This window comes from Triturus cristatus, unplaced genomic scaffold (assembly GCF_964204655.1).
Source record: "Triturus cristatus unplaced genomic scaffold, aTriCri1.1 SCAFFOLD_105, whole genome shotgun sequence".
In the NCBI taxonomy this organism is placed as follows: Eukaryota; Metazoa; Chordata; class Amphibia; order Caudata; family Salamandridae; genus Triturus; species Triturus cristatus.
In genome coordinates, this window is record NW_028187897.1 from 2,146,497 (window position 1) to 2,171,977 (window position 25,481).

The window sequence follows — 25,481 nt, forward strand, 5'->3', positions numbered from 1 at the left end:
GGTTGTTAATCTGTAGTACACGCAGAACCCATTCATCATTAAGACAGTATTCCTGAACAGGCAAGAACAACTTAGCAACATTCTCATTTGTAACAGATTTTGAGTGTCTTTTGCTTCCTCGCCCTAAGTGCGCCAGGTATGCCCAGACGTGGGTCCTGGGCTCACTGTGCCACTGGATTCAAGCTATCCTGGCTGATGAGGGATGAAACCCCAAAACCGGACCCAGGATGCTTGTTTCCGGTCCAGGGAGGACCTGGCTTGGCAGTTCGGGCTGGACTGTTCCCACGAGGCACAGGGTCAAGACTGATTTGCATATGACCAGGTCTAAACTGGGGTGGCATGGTGAGCACAAGAATGATAGATTTAACCCAGACCTCTTGACTGGGGTTGAATGTTTTGATTTGTTTTGCAATCTGTCCATCAATTGTGTGTCTTGTGCTTCCTTGCCCTAAGTGCACCAGGTATGCCCAGACGTGGGTCCCGGGTTCACTGTGCTGTTGGATTCAAGCTATCCTGGCTGATGATGGTTGAAACCCCGAAACAGGTCCTAGGATACTTGTTTCTGGTCCAGGGAGGACCTAGCTTGGCAGTTCAGGCTGGACTGTTCCCACGAGGCACAGGGTCAAGACTGATGTGCATATGGCCAGGTCTAAACTGGGGTGGCATGGTGAGCAAAAGATTGATGGATTTTTCCCAGATCTTTTGACTGGGGTTGAATGTTTTGATTTGTTCTGCATTCTGTCCATCAATTGTGTGTCTTTTGCTTCCTCGATATAAGTGCGCCGAGTATGCCCAGACGTAGATCCTGGGTTTAGTGTGCCACTGGATTCAAGCTATACTGGCTGATGAGGAGTGAAACCCCGAAACCGGTCCTAGTATGCTTGTTTCCAGTCCAGGGAGGACCTGGCTTGGCAGTTCGGGCTGGACTGTTCCATGGGCACAGGGTCAAGACTGATTTGCATATGATCAGGTCTAAACTGGGGTGGCATGGTGAGCAAAAGAATGATGGATTTAACCCAGATCTTTTGACTGGGGGTGCATGTTTTGATTTGTTCTGCAATCTGTCCATCAATTGTGTGTCTTTTGCTTCCTCGCCCTAGATGCACCGGGTATGCCCAGATGTGGGTCCCGGGCTCACTGTGCCATTGGATTCAAGCTACCCTGGCTGATTGGGGAGTGAAACCTTGAAACCAGTCCTAGGATGCTTGTTTCCAGTCCAGGGAGGACCTGGCTTGGCAGTTCGGCTAGACTGTTCCCATAACTCACAGGGTCAAGCTGATTTGCATATGGCCAGGTCTAAACTGGGGTGGCATGGTGAGCAAACCAATGATGGATTTAACCCAGATCTCTTGACTGGGGGTGAATGTTTTGATTTGTTCTGCATTCCGTCCATTAATTGTGTGTCTTTATATTTTGAGTAAAGTCACTAATAATTTCAAAAATGCTGTCTGAAATACTTTTGTGCCAATCAAGGTAGTTTAATTAGCATATTCCATTTCTGACTGTGAACCAGAGGGGTGTAAACATTAAACAACACCAAATAAAAATTTGCCCCTAATTATCATTCTATGCATGATTAAAATCGGAATGTTGGCCGGGAGGTATCAATTTTCTGACAGTGGTATTAGATTTAGGTAATAAGGCGCCACATAGAATAATTGCACAAAATATTTTTAAAGAACCCAATATTTGACGGTGCTAAAATGTGAGGAGAACCACCCTACTCCCCAGGACAGGCCTCAGTCTTCTAGAACATATGACACTCCTTAGCACACGTAGTGGTTTTCAAGGTAACATAGGTATGTAGCGTGTTTTCACAAATTCAAACAGAAGTAATACGCAAGAGATTCTTCTTCTTTCTTCGTTGTTGGTCACTTTACTGTGTGCAGGTCTTCCCAAATAATTCTCTACAGCCAACACGTGTTTCGTCGCACTCGGGAGGTCATCCCGTGACTTTCTCAAGGCTATTTCCTGTGTGAAAACACGCTGCATACCTGTGTTACCTTGAAAACTACTACGTGTGCTAAGGAGTGTCATAGGTATCAATTTTCTAGTTGCCAATATTTAAGATTAAAGAAACAGACAATCAGTCCACTTTGGGAAGACCCCTCTCTGATTTTTGAGATCAGAAACACGGGAACCCTCTCTAGCAGTACTTGCTTAGGAGGCCAGATCATTTGAAGTCAAATAAAATTGTGCATTTTAAGGAACTCAAAGGGGGCGGCATGTAAGCACAACGCACCCTAGTCCTACTGCATTTCAGTATGCCATATGCAAAGCTGCAGCTTTGAATCTAGATCTGTGTGAGCGAGGGAGACAGGTGACAGGTGCTCTCCAAAGTGGTATGAAGACACACCTGCCACTTAAGCCCAATCATGGCCACACCTTTCATGATCATCCTCAAAAATGGTTTAGTATCACATAGAGGAGTGACTTGTAGACAAATTCCAAGTTGCCTTCATATTAGTTTTTGAGAAGGTCAATTAATTTTCAGAACACTTTAATTCCTAAGAGTTTGTGCTGCGTTGCTCTACAACCCAGTGCAAAATGTCCTACTGCTTTCACTGGATCAGCAGCAGGCAGCTAGACACAAGGGTACATAGCCTGCTAAGCTAGTATTCCCCAGGTTGTAAAAAATGTTTTACTGGACCTTATTGATCCACTCTATTATTGTTGATTCTGTTTTGTCTCAGGACTGACATTCCTAAAGTCCAGTGAACTGACATGACTGTAGTTTAGATGAACAAGTACAGGATAACTTCTCAGTAGTTCTTATACATTGCCCCTGTGTGTATGTCAACATGAGAATAACCTGTGAAAAGTGTGGCTGGATGAATCTAAAAATCTACATAACAGATCAAAATGCCTTAGTGGCTTAAAGGTGAGAGAGTTAAATGTGTCATCTTCCTTGATATTTATCTTTTGTTTAACAGGAGTGGCCATATTTGGTTTAAGCCCCCCCTTACTATTTTAAATAGAGGTTGTAACAGTATTGACCTCACACTTGATGACAAAATAAATCCTTGGGCTATAGCGGTCAAACAACCTATCCAACCAGTGTGTCCTCTATGTAATGCAATAGTCTTGCTACCTTCATCTCATATGGGTTTCTTGTCAACAATAGAGAGCATACCATACAGGAGCTTGTCCGTCAGGTATTTGCATGATCATCAAATTCTGCTTCTCACATTTGCACTTTTCTGAACTCATCTGTTTCTCGTTGCTTCCCTCAAAAAGCACTCCACAAGATCTCCTGTTGATCTGTAGTAGGTCAAACATAGTAAAATGCTTTATTTTACAGCTTGGGATGTGAATCCCTAAATTTTGTTTAAAAGTTAAGTATTTCTTAGCCTTACAGGAACTCTCATGATTTGTTCCCTTAATTCTTGATTAAACCCGCTGGACACTCCCCTGAACGTCCTTTATCAAGAGAATTACAGGACCTGTCCCCTAAAAACGTTTTTTCAGCATCAGCCCCCTTGTTGGTGTCTTCAAGTGATACCCCATAACGTGGTTTTGGATTTTCACTGAGAATGGACAGAATTGCCATCACTTCCATTTTTGGGAGCCACAACTTACTCTCATTCTAGGCAAGTTGACCCATGCTTCAAATGCCTCCTTTCGGTCCTTAATCACGAACTATAGGATATAAGGCAATGTACTTTATTTAACATGATTAATGAGTTAAGATGACTTTTAACCCCTTTTATTTAATTACATACACCTTTCGCAGCTAGGCTCATTTGATTTCTGTTGAGTCAATATGAGAAAGTAGACTAATAATAATTTGAATTTGTCTGATTGGGCATGAAGGACACTTACGGCCCTATTACGAGTCTGGAGGTCTGAGGACCACCAGATTTGTGGTGGTGCAGCGGATCCAACCACCACTGGACCGGCGCTCCGACTGCCCGTTTACTACCGTTGACTTGCGGCTCTGCCTGGGAACTGCTGTTCCCTGGCATTGTAGCGGCATTCAGCAGCCACAATATGCTTGGCGGGACTGCCACGGTCCCGACAAGCATATTCCGAGTTACGGAGCCTGCTACACGGTGCAGAGATGTGAAGGGGCCACAGCTGGAAGGCCAGGGGGAAAGGTGCCACCCCAAAAGCACTTTCCATCAGCAGTTCCATGTTTGAAAGGCCGACATTGAACTGCTGGCGGAAAGTGCCATCATAATCCCAATGATGGAAATGCCATCTGTTAGGGATTATGAGGCCCTTCCGACTGGCAGACGGGCTCCCAGAGCCCATCGAACCCAGTCGGATTAACCGGCTGGTTTAAACTCCGACCACCGTCTTTGTAATATGGTGGTTAGAATTTAAACCTTAGATGTCGGTCAGAAAGTCTCCAACCTGCGGTCGGAGGATTTCCAACCGACATCCAAATCAGGCCCTAAGTATACAATTTAATAGTTCATGGTTGCTCTCTGACCTAGCATGAACCGACATGTCTACCATGCAATGTGAGATCTGAAGATCCAGCATGATATAACTTATCTTACTAGTATAAAGGCCACTCTTAAAAGTGGTCTGAGCCATTCTATCTGAAGGTGAGCGACCATAACAAGCTTGCATACTATAGGAGAGAATCAGAGTGGCTACCTAAATAGCAATAAGGTTCCAGCTCTTCCTAGAAGTAGCTATCACGGTCGTTGTGCCACAATAATCATCCTCATCTTACGCGGGATCGTTACACATCAGCAACCATGCAGCCATCATCCTGTTCCAGGAACAAATCAAGCAATGGCAACCAGGATAAACAATCGTTATTCATGTTATGCACTCCTGGTACACACTTCATTGTGAAAGAAAATACCCTCTAGTCTAAAAAGCCATTTGGCGATGCGAGGCATGGCTCTTCCTGATGGTAAAAATATTTAACGGATGTTTAAGGTCAGTTCTAAGTCCTTGTTGCAAGTGAAATAATTCACACTGAATAGAAAGCTGTCCACACCAGAGATGAGGTTGGAAAGTGTATTGGTGCAGCAACATATGATCTTCAAAACCCTGCAACTGCTCCAGAGAAGATCATCAGGTCGACCTACAGAAATAATTCTATATGCTGTCTTTCAATTGCACTCTTAAAGTAACACAGCTACAACACAAAACAAAAAACCTAGCATGATCATATATATCCCCCATCTAAATATCCTACAGTTTCTGCCAATGGCTGTCAGGCCTCCTACTTTCTGATTGTCGTGCCAGTAGAATGTGCTGAATATGACCTTTGTCAGATCTTATAATTTCTTTCCAAAACATGGTAGTTCCCTCTTGTTTCCCTTGCTGAATAACATATCATGCCAAGGTTTGATCTAAACTGCTATTCCTCCCAGTCTCTTGACCATGGGGATAGCAGACGTGCTAATTCCCTCCATTCTTCTTTGTGCAGGAACATTTGCCTGCAGGGATTGACCCCAATCTATGTTCATCTGAGTCTCTTGAGCATAGGTTTTCGATGGGTTCAGGGTGCACACAGATGATAAACTGGGTGCAGTGAATCTGGGTAAATCAGAAAGAAACTAAAAGCAACATGCTAGATATGGATACCTGTCTTTTGGTCGTAGCTATGATCCCTGATCTTTAATGAAACATACCACAGGCATATATTTTTAACAACTACCCATCCCAAGATTCCTATTCCTCAGTACCGCCCTCCCTCACTCTGATTGAATGGAGAGGAGATCACACTCAAGATCAACCTTGTCAGATTTTTACTCATTTTGTTTCAAGTTCCGGTAAATCTCTGCAGTCTCCTTTGATCACAAACATATCCCTAAGAAGACTCTGACCCTTACTTTGCTCCACTGGATCACCTGAGCACAAGATATTTATGGTAAGGGTGTACACATGCGATAATATAGGTTCAGTGCTTTTAGTCAATTTGGAAAGCAACTAAAAGTTAAATGACGATTTTGGGGACCTGACCTTTTGCACACCGGGCGGTATGGAAACATACCACAACCACATATTTTTAACATCTGTATATCATAAGCTTTCTGTTGCTGGGCTGCAGACTTTCCTGATTTCCTGGCCGCGACATAGCATTGAACATGACATAGCAACTCCAGTCAGTTTTAATACCTTTCAAAGACTAAACCACATCTCTCTTTCCTCTGATTTCCTTAGTGTCGAGGTACAAGACATTTCATGGATTTTCAGTGGGTTTGAGCAGAGATTCATGCACTAGACACCAAATAATATTGTGGATGGTTGCACTTCCCTACAGGCTGTCTGCAATCTTTGGGCCTGGATTCAGATGGCACCCAGAAAAGCCTACCAATCCTAGATTTTTCAAAAATGTGCAGACATAGTGCACTCCAGTATGATGTGACCTGTTCGAATCCTAGCACCATGAATTACCTAGGATGGCCTAAAAATTTCAAAGTATGGATCTACAAAAAATAATTTTATGTGTCTGAAAACTCCAGAACTTCCAGCACACAAGTTCCATCATCCAGTATTCCCACACTTCTCCTGGAAAAAACAGTAGTCCACATGTATGGGTCAGGAATAGGCTGAAATCTCAACTATGTGAAGACCTTATTGACACAACAGTGACTTTACTTGGTCAGTTTTCACTTCTTGCTGTCTGTTAGACCTGACATCCTTGGTGTGGCATTCACTCAGACTTTTTGCCTTCACTCCCCTGTTTGCCGAATTCGTTTTTGTTGGCATTAGGACTCTGTGGACTTTACACTTGATAACCAGTGGTAAAGTGCTTGTGCTCGCTTACGTAAACCGAACTTGGCCTAAACCTAATTGGAACAGTTAATTTACTTAGAAGTATCTAGTAAATGGTACTAAAGGTACCCGGGTCCAGTAAATTAAAGGCTACTAGTGGGTTGCAGCACTTATTATGCCACTCAGCAAAGTTACACTGTAAAACATGCCTCAGGCCTGCCACTGCATCCTGTGGTGTAGTTTTAAACTGACATAGTTACCTGGCAAATTAAACCTTTTACCACGTCTAAACCTTCCTTTTTAATGCTCATAAGGCACCCATTAGGCCCCAGGGGCTCATAGGGCAGGATTCATGGTATTTAAAAAGCAGGACATGTGTCCTTAAGTTTTATATATCCTAACAGTGAAAAAACCCTAATGTCATGTTTTACTTTTGTAAGGCTATCTCCCCCATAGACTAACACTAGGTTATCTTATCACACTTAATAAGTGATAGTTTTGGTTTGGGAACAGATAAAGAAATGATTATTCCACTTAAATGAATTTTAATTTATCATCCTCTTTAATGCAAGGTCTAATTTTAAATTATTATTCTGAAAATGCAATTTTTAGAACATTGGACATTTTTCTGCCTAAGCCAAGTGTGCTAATCTGCCAGTGTCCAGAGTCACATGACTGTGAATGCCAGCTCACACCTAGGCCTGCCTGCACTTTGTTATCTTAGACAATTTAGAGCCGAACCCAGGAAAGGGGAAAGGTTAGACAAAGGGGGGCATCCCTCACCCACAGACAGGTACTAAGGATAAAAAATGCACCTTCAGAACTTCTCATCAGAACACTCCTGGACCTGTAGAAGATTCAAAAGTCTGCTTTTCTGTCTGAAGATGGAAGACTGGACCTGCTTATCTTGAAACCAGGCTCCCCAGAAGTAACTCCAAGAGTCAGCTGGCTAACCTCCTGTTTGAGCTGCAGGGAAGCAACAAGCTTTCAGAGGTCTACCGGCAACTGCCCAGCTGACCAGCACCAACTGGACCTACCTGAGGCCTGCAGCTGGCCTCTACTGCAGTGAGTCCTGATCCCCAAATATTACCCTCCAGATCCTGGACCCTTGTGTTGCATTGGAGTATACGTCTCCTGCCTCAAAACTACAAGTCCTGAATTCCAGGTGAAGATTCAGAGGTTTTTTAGCTTTTTCGCAACTGGAACGGAGTCCTCGCATCTCCCATGACCATCTGTGTCACCCGCCGGCTAGAATCTCCAGCAACAACCTACCCTTCACATCCACTTCGAGAATCAGTGCCTACAGAAGCTGTCCATGTTGGCTACTAATGCAAAGCTCCAGCGATGATTGATTCTTCGTGCCAAACAGCGATGCCCAAACTGTTCCTCAAGCTGACAACAGTCAGCTGCACTGATCGCCAGCATGAAACTCCACTGCAGCTCCCCATGTGGAAGTGGACTCAGAGAAGGTAAACTCTTCAGCGGGACAAACCTGGGCCCTGTTTCAAACTCATGCTCCATCACGGTCCGCCTGAACTTGTAACTTTAATCCGGTTCAGGACAACCAGATGACCACAATTGTCTCTTTGTGCTTTATTTTTGGTGCTATTTTCACCAGGCATTTAAAAAATACATAACTCTGGTTCTACTGATTGGATTTTTTTAATTTTTATGTCATTTTCTTTATTAAAATATACTCTATTTTTCTAAATTGGTTTGAGATTTTTCTTGTGTTGTGTTTTCACATTATTACTATTTAAATCCTGCATAAATACTTTACACATTCATTAAAGTTTAAGCTTGACTGCTTTTGTGCAAGCTACCACTTGCTTAAGCACAGGTTATTTTGGTGACTTTTGTGGTTCACCCTGACCAGGATTGTGTTCATTATTTGAATGGGGCTTCTACCCCTCTCAACTAATAAACCAATTTCTTACACTGTCCTTTGAAAAGAGCAAAATAACATTTGTGAGGTCCTGTTTTTAGCAGTATAATATTAATATTAATAATAATAATCTTTATTCGGCATAAACAAATATGACCATAAAAGAGACAGTTTAAAAAGACACATACATCAAGTGTGTACATTCTCTTTAAACAGCCAGATGTACACAATAGTCAACACGACATTCATAATGTTTTATTGTCCCATCAGGTGTCTTAACCCCTTCAGCGCGGCGCGGATTTCCGTGCCGCGCTGAAGATTCCGTGCGCCGGCGGGGCCATGACGGAGCGGTTCCGTCATGCGCACAGCGCAACCGACGCACGTGACGGAACCGCTCCGTCACAAGCGTCGAACAGGTTAAATTCATGCCGCTCCCAACAACCCTTTCTACAATTAAAAATATAATTGATAAAATCCTGATTTCACATTAATTAACATAAGACAACTACACATGAACCTTAAATGTAACTCACAGATCAAGACATTTATAGCAGCCTAACAAAGTGCACAGTTTGCAAACGATTTTGTAACCTTTAGTCACCTCTAGTGGTTCTTAGCCTAAAAGCAGATCTTAAAAAATTAGAAACACAAAAGAGTGTATAAACATAAACATCTGATGAGAGCTGTAAGAACAGTAAGGTAACAGTGCCTGCCTAAAGCTAAGCTTTTTTAAAAGCCCTTTGAGGAACACTCGTCTAGGGTGAGAATATTATGTACAGAGGAGTACAAAATGGAGAGTGTCCTGTGGAGACCTATTGTCGCAGCCCCGGGGACCTCTATGTTCTGCCTGCACAACAAAGCCAGGGGGTGAAGCCAATTAACGGTGAAGTAAATTCATTCTAAAACGGGTAATTAAAAATCTATCTTAAGCACTAGTTATAAGGAATAAATAAGGTTCCATGCCTTGCACCGATTTTATTAAAATGTGTTCTCTGACCGTGGGTTTCCTGAGATCCTTGTCCTCACGTTGTGCTGTACCATATTTAAAAAACCGGCCTTTGAAAATCGCCTTCTCTTTGGATCCTACCTTGCCATGACTAGTAAACAGATATTCTCATCCTAATACAGTGAAGGTGTCCTTTACATATTATAGGCACAGGATTTTTAGCACATGGTCAAGAGAAAGGCAGTCCTGGATTACCATCTTGTTAACACCTACCTCCTCGTTGGATCAGATCTTTACCCAACACAGGAGGGGTTTGACAGCCACCATGTCAGAGATATACTTAGACCCCAATTTCTCATGTATGGAGTACACGGGGGTAATATGAGGAACTTTGAGAATCCTCCTAAAATATTTATGTTCTATGGATTGTACTTTGTTAGCCATCATGTAGCCCACACCTCACTACCATATAAAACTTTAGAAATAGAAAAAGAGTTGTATAACTTTAAAATTATCCCCTCTGACCAGGTGCCTAATCTATGAGCGTAATTTATAATTGCTCCAGTTGACCTTGTCATTTCTAAACACTTTTCCTCTAATAAATGTTTAAAACTCAATTTCTCATCAAATAAAATACCCAGAGAAGAAAAAGCCGGGGCATTCCCTAGAATATGTGTATCTACTTTGTATGTATTGAGCCTCCTGTTCTGCTTTCCAATTTCCATTATATAGGATTTAGTTAGATTTGGTGACAAATCCATCGTATTTATAAAAGACACAATCCCATCCAGTAAAAGCTGCAAGCCCTTTGGGGTGTGTGCGAGGAGTACCGGGTCATCTGCATATAGCAAGTGGGGAACCGGTCTTCTACCTATCCTTGGGGTGTCAGCTTGTAGGGCCATCAGGGCATCGAGACCATTAATATATAGTGTGAACAAAAACGGAGCTACTATACAACCCTGTCTGACCCCACTAGAACAGTTAAAATGACCAGTGGTTTTCCCATCCTGGGTGTATCTGATTACTGCAGTGGTGTTAAAATGTAAGGCCATTAGGGTATTAGTTATTGCCGGGTCCACCTCAAGCTCTCCGAGCAGTATACAGAGTTTACAATGGTTCACCCATTCAAAAGCCGCAGTTAGGTCTATAAAACCCAGAAACAGCGCCCCCGGTTTGGCTATTGTATATTTCGTAATTATGAGATATAAATTGAGGCATTGATCTGAGGTGGATTTACCAGCGCGGAACCCATATTATACGCCCAATATTGTTTGGTTAGTCTCTGTCCAATCAGACAACCTATTCAGTAAGACCCGTCCCAGAACCTTCACTGTAACGTCAATAAGGGAAATGAGGCGATAACAATGTGGGCTGTCCCTATCTCCCTTCTTAAAAATCGGTACAATGGTGGCAATAGACCATGATGCGGGCATTAGTGTTGCTACTGGTGTGTTTAAAACCCTAAAGAGGAGAGGGGCCCATATTTCTCTATTGCAAGGGAAAAGGTCTGGCAAGATCCCATCTGGTAATGGGATCTGATCTGTGGTAGGGGTATAATTCCTGTGATGGTTCCTCTCTGCGGCAATGATTGTAAACTCCCCCAAAATGAGCCTGCCATTGCTCTGGTAAAATATTATGACTTAGCCCTGGTTTATTTCGATCTTTAAAACATAGGTTATTAATGACACTCCAAAAACGGGTACATTCCTTTTGCTCACATGCCTCTGTTAAGTCCTCCCAGGCTTTTTTTTGCAGTAAGCGTTTCTGCCCCTTGAGGGCTTGATTTTATTTGCTACGGCACGCCACCACCCAGCACCTATCTCTCGGTGTATGTTTTAGGGCCTTCTTAAGATCTCTAAGGGCCCGAGAGAACTCCCATCAAACCATCTTGGGATGTCCTTGCGGGAGGAGTTTGCTGGAACTGTTAACAAACGGTCCACTACTTGAGTTATAGCAGTAACTGCTTGAATTATTTCTTTCCCCTGTGCTTGCGGGTCGAAACATTTCAGAATTTCCTATTTACCTATACTAAAAAGTGATTCATTAAAAGCAATAATACCAACCTGTGACCACCTTAAATGCCTTCCTTGGTCAGTAGCAGAGATCATTCCCCCAGTTTATTTTTGCAGTACAGGCTGATTCCAAGGGGCTACAAGTGACATAATCAGGCAATTGTGGTTGTTGAATATACTGTGATGTATGTCAAAAAAAGATATAAACCTCCTCAGTGTAAAAGACACAAATATGAAATCAATAAATGTCGACTCTACCTTTATAGGTCGGGGGCATGGATGGGTACGGGTGGGTAGCGATCAGGTCCTACGTGTGTGTTAGACCATAAGTATTTAGGAGAACATTCAAATCCCGCCCTTCCTGAGTGTGTTACATGCGCAATCCCTTACTTATTGTGCAAGTTGACCAGTCTCAGTGGGTCACCACTAAGTTGGGATACAGATGGCAATTAAAATCTCCCACTAAAATTAATTGAGACTGTGACAGGCCTTCCTCATGGAGTTGCTCCAGGCGTCTGCTCAACTCCTCAGGGCTAGCTGATCCCTGTGATTACAGTCTTGCATTATAAAAATGAATTAGAACAAATTGATATCATTTGCTCATTAATGTAAGTCCTTGTGCAACATTAAAATCCCACATCAGGGTCTTCCAAATACTGGGGATCCTGAGGTCTATAAACATGATTAGGTCCCCGTGATCCCCCTGATCTTACTGCTAGTCAGATTTTTTTTTTTATAGCCTCTAGAAAGAAATTATTAACTGTCTCACACGTTTCCTGAATACATGTTATGTGAAAGTCTCTGATGCATTGGAGCCACTGCTCATCCCAAAATTTACTAGCTAAACCTTCCACATTCCAGGAGACTATTTTTAAATCACCCCCCCCCCCCCCCCCCGAACCCCACCCTGAATAAAGGAGAGGGCAATGCAAACCTTCCCTGAGCTATCTGACCCCATGTAACTTTGGTCCCTAAGCTCGTAAGGAGAGCCTGTTTTTTGTCCAGAATTGGTCTCCACCGTCACACGAGGTTCAACAGGAGGTTTGACCAAAATGTCACTGACTTTGCCTGTGCCCTCCGCCATCATAGTCAGTCTATATCATTAAGATACCTCAAGGGGGTAAATGAGTTAAGTCATATCGGAAATCCTCCACAAAGAATAAAGCCCTCTTCTTGATCAACAAGACGTTGGGGATGTGTAGAACTAAAAGGTGGCCTATTAAAAAACCAAAGGTAGGGGTTTAATCCCAGATTCAACTGAGAATGATTGCAAGGTATAATACAGGGTATCTTAGCATGACAATCACGCTATCCCCTTTAAATGTTTTCTTGGTCCTACCGATCCAAGCTACCCTCCTAGCCATCAAAATATGCCTGTGATCAGCAATGTTAAAACTTGCATATTTACATAGGCAGTAAGTTGCTTTATTAATCAACTAGTCGGTGGACTCGTCCTTTGAGCTATTCAGTCCTGGTACTCCTACTAGGACCACAGTATAGGGGCAGCTAGCTTGTGGAGGTCTATAAGTGGTAGGTCGAGGCTATTTAGGGCAGTCAAGCTATCTCTGTTGACTGGCCGTTGCCGTGGCTGGTGACCCCTTTGAATTAGACCACCATTGTGGGTTAGCGAGAGTCTGGATAGGCTTGTCCTGGAGTTCAAAACCTATGCCACAATCCCTGGTCACTAATGCTAACTGGAGGGGTCTGGGTAGAGGTATGGGCGGCTTCAGGGAGGGTTATTGGTTGAGCAGTCTGATGTTGGGAGAGTAAGGTCATCGAGGCCTGAATAAAAGGAGACAGTGCATTATCAGCTTTGCCAAGTGTGACTCTGATTTCATTTAAAACTTTAGAGATTTCAATACAAAGGTTATTCAATTGACCAGTCACTGCTGCCACAATTTTTAGTTTCAAGGGCGCCCACAGCCTCTTTTAAATGTGGCTTCAAGCAGATAAGTTGTGCCTTTCTCTCTTCCTGTCACTGTATTACCTTTTTTACAGTTTTAACTATTATTTATATTTATTATCTTGATTATCTATGCAAGTATCACTGATACTCTGTTTGCTGTAATTGAGACAATTGATCTTATTGTAATTTAACCTTTTTCATGTTATTTTCTGACCTTGTTTCGCGTCTTCATTATCTTGATTGTCTGTGCAAGTATCATTCACATTGGGGGTGGAGCTTGCCGCGCTGGGAAATGGCCGCGCTCTAGGCGAGCTCTCCTGACGGCGCCGCAATCCTGCATTTATCCTAGATATCCAACTGAGATTACTTACCAAAAACGAAGGAATCGTGCTGCTGCAACACCCTCCGGGATATATGGGCGCTTTATTTCTCTCTGCGGTGCACAGGATCGGAGCGGGACGGACTGCGGGCTTGACCGGGCAGTGACGCTGGGATCGAGGCTGCCTGCGCCGGGCTGCGTCCTTTACATAAGCCCGAGGCGCCGTGACCCGGAACAGGCCTTCTGCCGCTGCCGGAGCAGGAATCAAAGTGCGGTGAATGGATGGCACCGTACCGCGAGTGCTGGTGACTGCGATCCACGGACTGCTGTGCCGAATCGCCACGCGGGCCTTGTAATGCTTTGGAGGGGGCAGGAGTTGCACTGGAAGCAGAGTGAGGCCCGGGTCCGAGGCAGGCAGATCACAGATCCTGAAGAGGCCTGGTGTCCCGACGCACGGTAGGAGACCCCCCTGGCTTGCTGTAGCCCTCCCTACCTTGCAGTGCCCTGGGAGTGCCATTTAGCAAGGGAGGGCAATATTGACTGGGGCAGGCATACGATGAGAGCGGCGGCCCCAAGGCACATAGCTGACCTAAATCTGCCTGACAACTGACCTAATCTCCGGGGAGGCCTATAAGGAAAGCACAAAAGGAACTGGGCTATTGGCGGAGAGGGGCCATAAGCGACAAACTTGATGGAATGCTGGGCGGCGGAGATGGGATTTAGTGAGAAGGTGGCCCCATCGGAGCACACAGCACTGCGCAACGTGGTTTGTTGACCTAGGGCGGCGCAAAAGTGCGAAGCATTCCGCTGATAGTGAGGGGAATCTGCTGAAAGGCCGAGCTGTGGGTACTACCATAGGCGCACGCTTACAGGGTCTACTGCACGGGATCCTGCATGTCCCTCTCAACGAGCATAACAATTGGCGCACTGATTGGTGCTCCATCAAGGAGTCCGCTCTGGGATATCGGGGAGAGCCCTATTTGGATGGGCTGCACCGGATCGGTTGAGTGCCTTTATATGGTTCACGGCCCGAATTGGGTAGCCGCCACCTGCATCTGCAACTGCTGTGGGGTCGGTGCTGAGGTACTGGTTCAGAAGCGATCCACCCCTGGGCTTGCGCTGGGTAGCAACCTCTGGCTTGTATATGGTGACTTATCCTTTTAGTCTCTGCGGTTGTCTTGCCGCCCCTACTGCTGCAAGTGAATCATTCTAATCATACGCTGAAAAGAGAGTGAGGCAGAAATGGGGAAACAGGATAAACATCAACCCAAGCTACACTCTGAGCAGCGCCGGAAGACCGGGGATATGGGCGCTGGGGTGCCGGACCCGGAGCCTGTAACCAATGTGGCATCGGGATCTGCCTCTACAGTGGATTTCCAGGCAATGTTCGCCACGATACAGGCAACCCTGTCCAACATTGATGGGAAAATAGACTCCTTGACCTACCGGGTTGACCGCATGTCGGAGAGGCTGGACAAACATACGGAGCGAATAGATGAGGCAGAACGCCGAATATACGAGGCAGAAGACTCGCAACATCAAACTGAACTGAAACAGGCCAAGGCTGACAAAGTGATACAATCTCTGTTGGCGAAGACTGAGGACTTAGAAGCCCGCTCGCGCCGATGCAATCTGCGCATCATAGGAGTGGCGGAGTCGACTCGGACGGGAAACATGGAGAGATACATTGAAACACTCCTAACCACTCTCTTGGGCAGGGAGGTCTTCTCTCAGGGCGCGACCTCGTCCTATAATCGCAAAGATTCTAAATTACAGGGACAGGGATACGGCCCTTCGTAAAGCCCGAGAGATAGGAACACTGAACTATGAGGGAATGAACATCTCCATCTACCCGGACTTCACATCGCAAGTGCAAGAAGCACGCAAGAAATTTCTGGAAGTTAAGAAAAAACTAAGAGGCATGAAAATCCCCTATGCTATGCTGTATCCTGCTCGTCTGAAACTCACGGAAGATGGCAAAAGCACAATATGCAACGACCCTAAGGAAGTACTAAAATACTTGCAGCTAAACCACCCACAGACATTACGTCGTAAAACTCCAAGGGGTGAGAGCGCTGAAAAGGATCCCACCTCGAATGTAGAATGACAGTGGCTGCCAAATCGGTATGGTGCTTGATATCCGGTGGTGTAGATAACGAAATCACAGAACTCATAGACTTTTTGTAAGATATCCTGAGAATCTTCTATTTACCGCAGGATATGTAAGTGTGGTTATATGATACCTTATGTAATGTCTCAAGGTTCATAATCCTGTTTTTACAAATTCTGAGACAGGTTTACTTAATGCTTAGATCTCGGTTGTTATATGATATCGCCTGATGCCTAAATAACTATGGGGCTGCGGCGTGGTCCCCCATCCATTCATTGGATGGGGTAGATAGCCGGCGGCAACCGTCCCCCCTGTGTGTAACACGATCTTTATTTTTTTAACTGTATTTGAATTGGGGAACGAACAGAGGGATGGGATTTATGTTAGCAGTTACGGGGACTTGTCTTTGCCATATTTGGGATGGTGAAGTGGGAGGGGGGGGCACTTAAGGAAATCAAGAGCACTGGCAATTGAGATAAAAGAAAGAGTAAATCCTATTCCAATAGGAAGCTCCGATAATGTACCCTAACACGGCCATAAAGCTTCCTATACTTTCCCAGTATCAGGGTCCGCGCACAGCTGGCAATGTATCTCAAACCTGCCCTGCAGCAGGACCCACGTGCAACTGTTAATGTTTGTCAGCCCTGCTCTCCAGCCTTTCTTATTCTTCTTTTGTACTGTTAGCCCCACAAAGCTTGGTCAGTGCAACCTCAAGCCAGCTTGTAGTAATTACTATCCTTACAAGTGACAAAACGCACATCTGCAAGAAATCTGCAGTTTAGGCCCAGGTTTAACAAATTGTGCAGAGTGTGCATCATACAGGGTAACAATATCGAACACAAGTTCACAAAACACGCAGGGAATATATTCAAATTCTCCAGCAGACTGTAATGCCATTGTCTTTTCCTACTGCGAGTTCAAACGTTCAGTTTGTTGCATAGGGAGTGAACGTATGCTTTTATATGCATCGAAGTTGAGGTAATGTCTTTAAAGAACATCATAACAAATGACCCAAATAATCAACTCGTAACCAAAGATAATGTATAGTATATGTGTTGTGACACAAGTCAGCAAAACAGTTGTACATAGGTATTATAAGATGGGAGTGTTCCAGTAAAACCCGGTGAACATTTAAGAAACCGCCTTAGAAAATGATTACGAGATCCTTTTAGCCAAGTAACTTGCTGCTGAGGCTCCAGTTTAACAATAGAGAGCTTCTCCGTGTTGCTAGGCCAGCTGCTAGGATTTTTATGCTTACCTACTTTTCCTCGCTTGGCACCGTCACTGTGGTCCACTCGAGGCATTGGGGGCTGCAGGAGACAGTCCGTCCGGAGTGTCAGCTTCAGATCAGGCCACCAGAGCTGGAAATGAATGATGGCTTCCACACGGTCCTGCAAATAGCTGCACGGGAAGAAGACTCCCCGAGTCTGTGCAGTGTGTCTTCAAAAGTCCCGAAAACAAACTGTGCAGACTTAATGTCTCAGCTTCCTGCTTGCCTGCAGCTTCTACGCCACCCTTTACAAACTAGTCACAGGGAGGGACCCACCCTAGTCACAGGGAGGGACCCACCCCCCAGTGACAAGTTGGAAAAGGGTGGGGTGACTTTCCTTTCCACGACTGACGTGAAGCTCTGGCACTACAGGGCTTCGGCATTAAGTGTCCGGTTGAAACTTTACTCTCACATCATTAGGGGATGGAGGCTGGTCCTCGAGACTATGTCTTTGCTGAGCTGATGACCTCACAGGTCTCAGGGCTGTGAGCTCGTCGGACCATTAATACTGTAAGCTCAGGTCAATGCATTAGTGTTGCTGGCGGGGTCACGTGACTCATGAGTCATGATCACAGCAGTACCGGCCACGAGCAAGAGGTTTGTGTACTTTTTTTTAAAAGCAGATAATTAAAGTATTTGTTTATTTCTGCCATGGCCGACCCTGGGGGGAGGTGAAAGTAAAGAGGGAGGAGCCCCGACGCCCTCACACAGAAACCGCCGCTGGTCTAAACTGGGGTGGCACTGTGGGAGAAAAACTATGGATTGGGATGCGCCCCTAGCAATTTCCAATGGCTGAGACTAATTGAAGCATTCCATCCATCACCTTGTTGTAGTTGCAGTTGATGCCCTAAATGTGACAAGTATGTCCAGATGTGGGTCCCATGCTCACTGTGCCCATAGAACCAAGCTATACTTGGATGATGAGCCCTAATCAGGGTAAAACAGGTCCTGGGCTGCTTGTGCGCCAGTTCAGGGAGCACTTGGCCTGGCAGTTTAGAATGGGCTGCTCCCATTTGAGCATGGTCAAGCCTGATGTGCAGGTGACTGAGTTCAAGCTGTAATGGAAGGGTGTCTGAAAAACAATGGTATTTGATGCGACCCCAAGTGATTGCCAGTGACTGAGATTAATTCAAGAATTCCATCCCTCACCCTGTTGTTGTTGTAATGGACATAAAAAGAGCACTGATGATATTCTAGAAAAGGATCAATTGTTTTGTTAAAAATATTGATATATTTTAAATATATTTTGAAACTGTCTCACTTTAGACGATGTGTATGGTCTAGCTTAAGTGGTTTCAGCAATGAGAACAGATGTTTGATGTAGCATGGCACCTAGAGACAATTATATTTGAAGAATGTGCCTTACAATATAAATGAATACAATAATGAATATAGAAGACCTTGCAGTGAGCTTTATGGGACACTGGCAGGTACATCAGTTGTCAGGAACAGAAATAGGTTCAATAATACTGAGAGATCAGACAAGTGGGAGATGAGCCAGCCAAAGTATTATCAAGGTTGTAGGGGTAACTAGCAAAGTGAAATTATTAACAGTATCAAAAGGTGCAAAGGAGTATGAGGACAGGTGAAAGGTGAGTGTGATGATCAGAGTAAATAAAGTTAGTCACGTGGTAGAGTGCACTTTCAGTGGAGTAAAGCACTTGAAATACCATAACTGATAGTCAGTAAGTTAAATATCAGGCATTGCAGAATTTTTGAAAATAAGATGTGTTGGGAGACTCAGCGGTAATTAGAAGGAGACGGAGGAATAAGCAGTAGTTTTTTAGATGTGATATGAATACTCTATGTATGTATATGGTATTTCTGCAGCACAAACCTAGCCAAAAAGCAGGGGAGCGATGTACATGGTCAAAGACCAGCATCAAGTCAGTGAGTAATAGGACAGAAAGCCAAGTTGGAGATGATTAATGTATTCTGATGAAGCGCTTTTAAGGAGGTGAGTCTCCAACTCTTTCTTAACTTGGAGCAGAATTGGGGTGGTCCTGATAGATATGGGGATATTGTTCCAGATCCTGGGTGCACAGATAGAAAAGGCTAGTTGTCTTCTTTTTTCTTTGTTACACTTCTTAGTCTGCAATCTGATGGTGTCCTGGCTGTGAATGTGCCTAGAGCCACTGGAAATAGATAGCGTGTTTGCAAAATAAGCCAGGGTACTAAATGATGCAGCTGGTTTTGAACATGACGCAGGCCAGCAAGAGGAAACAATTGCGTTCCATCAGGATGGAGGTGATGTGATCCTTTTTCTTCAGGTCCTGGGTAAGACGTGCTGCCAGTGTGTATTGTGGAAGGACATGGAGAAGGATATTACCACCATCCAGATGCAAAAGCCCAAGGACTTGAACAGCAGTTCTGAAGCTGCTTTGTGAAAGAACCAATTTGACTGCCTCAACCATGTGATAAGTTTGGTAAACCTATGTTAGAGCCTTAATAGTCCCCGGGGGAGCCAAGACTATACTATGAAGATGATGGTATGGAGGAATAGGTTTATGGATCAAAACAATGAAGTTCTTCAGGAGGTTGAACAAGAGCTAGCCACCAGGAGAGCATGAGGTATACCCTGCAATTAGCCAAAAATAAATGTAACTCTTCACGAATAGCAAAATATGTCAGCCACATTGTGCAGGCCTTTCTGTTTACTGAAAAACAGCCTTGTAAATGTGGAATCTTCTGGAAACGGTCATGCAAGAGTTTTAAATCTCGGGTGACATTTTGGACTGCTGGCCTAAAAATACCACGCCTTGGCAGACACACCCTTGCTAGGCAATGATGCAACTGTCAAGGCAAGAGCTCCTGTGAAATCCAGCCCTTACCTGTGGACAGTGAAGGAAGCCAGCATTCTGCCACGGATCTTTGTAGGAGAGGTTCTTCAAACGCTTCCAGTAAACTCGGTCCTGGACAAGTAAGAGAAAAGAACAGATATCTGAGAAAAGTAATGATTATTTAAAAACTAAAGAACAGTCTAATATGAAATAAGCAATCATTAACAAGTTTTGTGGTGACATGTTTCAAAAGATATTGTTCAACAGTGTAAAGCGTATTCAGTAGTGCAACTCGAAGTCTCAATAAACACAGAATGTCGATAATCAGAGGTTTACTGCATTAGGAATCACAATTTCATTAAAGACAAGGAGGACAGCATTTGATAAACCTTTATTCACTACCTCTGAGCACCAAACACTTCAAAGATACAAGAATAGAACACAACATGAACACACAATCTAATATAGAAACCGACAAGCCATATAAGCTCCATAACCACCATTTCCTTCCTCTTTTGTGGCTGCTGATTTTAACAAAATTGTTTCATGAACCACTTCCCCTTAAAAACATAATCATCCTTCTGAAAATACCACTTTTAAAGAAAAAACAACCAAGTTTACAATTTATTCTTTCACAACTTCACTTAAAAGCAATATTAGCTGTGCTAACTATAACTTACGCCCCCGCAAGGCACTGCTTATGACCTTGCATTGTACATCACTCATGACATGGTCAGTGACATCTCCCATGACATCACTGATGACATCATTGACGATATCACCGATGACATCATCCAGTGATTCTGAGTGTTTTCTAAATGTTACTGAGTGTTAAACATATTTACTAAGGTAAGTGGCTGTATGGGTGAGTGAGTGGTTGTGTAAGTGGTGCATAGAAGAGTGAGTGGGTATGTGAGAGACTGTATACATGAGTGAGTGACAGTGTGAATTTTGTATGGGTGAGCAAGTGGGTGTGTTAGTGGCCGTAAATGGTGAATGAGACGATGCATGAGTAGCTAAATAGGTAAGTGAGCAGGTACATAAGTGTCTGTATGGGTCAGTAACAGGGTACATGAGTGACTTTATGGGTGCATGAATGGGTGTGTTAATGGCTCTATGGGTGAGTGAGTGGGTGTGTGAGTGCCCATATGGGAGAGTGAATGGGTGTATGAGAGACCTTATTGGTGAGTAAGGGAATGTGAGAGACATTGCATGTGAGAGTATGTGCTTGTCTCAGTGACTGTATAGGAGAGTGAGTACATGCGTTAGTATATCTATGAGTGAATGGATGCATTAGTGACTGTATGGGTGAGTGAGTAGATATGAATATCTACATGGGTGACTGATCCAGTATGAGAATGGCTTTATGGGTGTATGAGTGGTTGTGTAAGTGTCTGCATGAGAGGATGTGTGAGTGGCTGTATTGGCCAGTGAGTAGGTACATGAGTGGCTGTATATGTGAGTTAGTGGTTGTGTTAGTGGCTGTATGGGTGAGTTGATATTTCAGTGGCTCTTTGGATCAGTGAGAAGGTGTATCACTGTTTGTATGGGTCTCTGAATGGGAATGTCAGTAGTTGTGTGGAAGTGGGTGAATGAGAGGTTGTATGTCGGGTGTAACTGGGTATGTGACTGGTTCTGTGGATGATTTTATCAGTGACATCATCAGCAATGTCATTTCAGATGTCATGAGTGATCTAGTGAGTGCTGTAATATGTGAGGTCATATGCAGTACATTGCGGGGGCTCTAAGTTATAACTATAGCTGCTGAATTTTTCTGTTTTTGTACCAGTAAAAAGTGAGCCTTTCTATAACATCCCCTGTAACCTTTGGTTTCCTCAGTGAATTTGCAAGTTTTTTAAATTCTATTTCTTAACTATAACGTCCCTTTAACCTTTGTTTTTTCAGTGAATTTCCAAGGTTTTGAAAATTCTATTGCCTAATTATGAAGTCCCTATAACCTTTGTTTTTTTCAGGGAATGTTTAAGTTTTTTAAATTCTATTTCTTCACTATAATACCCATGTAACCTTTGTTTTTTTTTAGTGAATTTCTAAGGTTTGTTAATGTTAATTCCTAACTATAACATCCCTGTAACCTATGTTTTTTACAGTGAAATTCTAAGGTTTTTTAAATTCTATTTCCTAACTAGTGGAGAAAGGGGGATGGACCTCCGATGAACTCTCAGCAATCCTGCTGTGTGGGACTTACAAGAGGTAACAGGAGGGGTTGATGGACCCCAAGGACCCTTAGCAGTCAAAGGGACTTCATCCCCAACCGGTTTTGCACCAGGAGGCTCCTTTGGGCTCAGATTACACTCATACAAAACCATTGAAATTCACCAGTTATAGTTACCTGTGCAAACTATAGCTTATGCCCCCGCAATGCACTGCTTATGACCACACATATAACATCAGTTATGACATGGCCAGTGACATCACTCATGACACCTTAAATGACACCACCTATTACATCATCCACATAACCATTCACACACCCACTCACACACCTACACAACCACTCACATACCCATTTCCAGACTGGTGAATTTCACTAGTTTTGTATGAGTGAAATGTGAGCCTAACTATAACGTCATGTAACCTTTGGTTTTGTCAGTGAATTTCTAAGGTTTTTTATTCTATTTCCTAACTATAATGTTACTGTAACCTTTGTTCTTTTCAGTGACTTTCTAAGTTTTTTTTATGTTGTTTGCTAAATATAACATCCTTGTACCCTTTGGTTTTTGAAGTGACTTTCTATGTTTTTTAATGTTATTTCCTAATTATAACATCCCTGTAACTTTTTTTAAGTGAATTTCAAAGGCCTTTTAAATTTTCTTTCCTAACTAAAACCTGTAACCTTAGAGAGAGAGTCAGCGTGTGAGTAAGTGCAGGAGTGTCTCAGTGGGTTTAAGAGTGAGTGTGTGAGTATCTGAGTGGGTCTATGAGTGGGTGCGTGAGTGTCTGAGTAGGTGTCTGTGTAGGCGTATGAGTGTCTGAGTGAGTATCTGAATGGATTTGTGAGTGGGTTTGATAGGATCTGAGTAGGTTTGCGAGTGCCTTTATGAGTGAGTAAGTCAGTTTAGGAGTGGGTAAATGAGTGTATTAGTGGGTCTGTGAGTGGCTGTGCGAGTCTCTCAGTGGGCATGTGAGTCGATGCCTGAGTCTCTGAGTAGATCTGCGTGTGTGTGAGAGAGAGTATGAGTGGTTCTGTCAGTGTGTGAATGAGTGTTGAAGTGGGTCTATGAGTGTATGTACGTGTCTGAATGGGTCTGAGAGTGGATGTTAGAGTTTTCAGTACTTCTGTGATAGGGTGCTTGAGTGTCAGAGTTGGTCTATGAGTGCGTGTGAGTAGGTCTGTGAGTGGGTGTGTGAGTATCTGCGTGGGTCTTTCAGTGGGTCTGTCAGTGGCTGAGTGAGTGTCCGAGTGTGTGGCTGGGTGTCTAAGTGTCTGTGTGGGTGTCTCAGAAGCTGTGTCAGTGACTAGGCTATTTAAGAACCGCACCTGCCCCATTATCTAAAAAGAGTCCACACTTTTGCATAAAATATCTACCTAAGAGGAGTACTTTCTACCGGTTAATTAATTAATGCTACCTCCTTGGATAAATGTCCAGTATGTATTCTACACTACAGCTGCATAATGGAACACAAGGAAATGTACGCCACTGACCTTGTGTGTGGTTTGGCAATATAGAGAAGTCGACAAAAGTACAAAGAGGTAAATCTCCAATATACAAGGGTCATTTTTCTTAACTATATGAAGTAAGTGCTTCTTTCTTTGGTGGAGATGCCCTTATATTCCTCTGCATCAAGAATGCGGGAAACGCTCTAGGGGGGCCTTTTGGTAAGCTGCCCATCATCCTGGCGAAAGGCGGAAAGACCTTTGCATACTTGTAGTGATTTTAAAGGGAGAACCATGGACTCTGCTTTCACCAGGAGAGGACAAGGTAGTCACAGTCACATACAGATTGTGATCAATCACCTGTGAGACTATGGAATGTCCTTTGGTGGGAGGAACACTCTTTCACACAGGATGTGTATGTTGTATCCTATATATGAAAATTGAGGAATTTGAGCAATGAAATGACTAGGATACTGGGTAATGCTTAGGATACACCTATGGAATATGTGTATTTTATAAAAAAATCTTTTTACGAATGTTCAATGAATTTTTAGTGCCATTAATATAGTATTGTAGGAAAGGAATTATGTATTAAGGTTGATTACGTAATTTTGCGATAAGTCAGAAACCATCATTTAGACAAATATAAATATATTTTTACACGTTTGTTCTATGCAGGACCTAGAAACCGGAAACAACTACAGAGATAATTAAAACTACTGTCTTGATTAAGATGGAAAAATATTAAAACCATTAAATGCGTCGATGCAAATTTGTAGACATAATCCTAAGGTGGATTCAGTCCTGTATTTGTGAGAGAAGAAGTACATCCAGACTGGGTCCCTAAATAATCGACTTAGGACTTAAGATATGTTATCTTTAATGACAGAGTGTACTGTCTAAAGCTTTTTCTCTCTTTTTTATGCCAGTTCGTATTGTGATTTGTGTCCTGTATATTATTGGGAATTCTGTATCAATTGTGTTGATGATATGTATGAAATATAGGTGTAGGAAAAATGTCTTTTAATTGTTGAATGATTTTTGATGATAATATTTTAATAAAACATGTTTTGCAAAAATGATATTTTTAATTGAATGTTTTAGTAAGTGATTTTATATTTGTACTGTGCATTGTTAGCAACAATAGTGTGGGTGATGTTAGGAAATAGATCAATTCTAACCTATTATTTGTTGAGGTGGTATTGTAAATTCTTTCCTGAGGGATATTTTGCTTCACTTGCGAAGAGTACCCTATTTCGTTGATCTCTCTGCTTGCTTTACACAAGAAGGGAAGTTCACCTGGCCATTTATCCAACAAGACTCCACAGTTTTGCACAAAATGTCTACCCAATTGGAGTACTTGGTACTGGTTACTTAGTAAGTGCTACCTCATTGGGTAATTGTCCAATATTTATTCTACACTATAGCTGCATAATGCACCACAAGGAAATGTCTTCAGTGACCTTGTGTGCATTTGGTAATGTAACTGTTCCTTGTGTGTCCCCTGGGGCCCGGCCTCAATTCAATGGGGGGGTGTGCAGCCCCTCCCCGGGCAGATTTCAGCCTCGAGTTTCCCATCCCCCAGAGCCTGGCCTTAATTGAATGAGGGAGGGGGGTTTCGTACCCCCTCTCCCCAAACTGATTTTGGCCCTGGGAACCCCATCTCCCGGGCACCCCATCCCCCAGGGACCAGCAATGTCTCCCTGGGTGCCCTGGTCCCATCAAGGGTACCTAGTTTGGTATGGAACTGTGGAGGGAGCCTCAAGGCTCTCGCAGTCCCAGCTCACTCCGCTCCTACTGTGGGAGCCACAGGGAGCTGCTGAAAATGCAGGTCCCTACGTGCGAGAGCAATTGTTTCATCTCTTCTCCTGCCCGCATTTCTGCAGGAAGGGAAAGATATGAAAACTCTGCTTCCAGAGACTTTGCTTCTGCTTGGCGGGAGCTGTCAGCTCC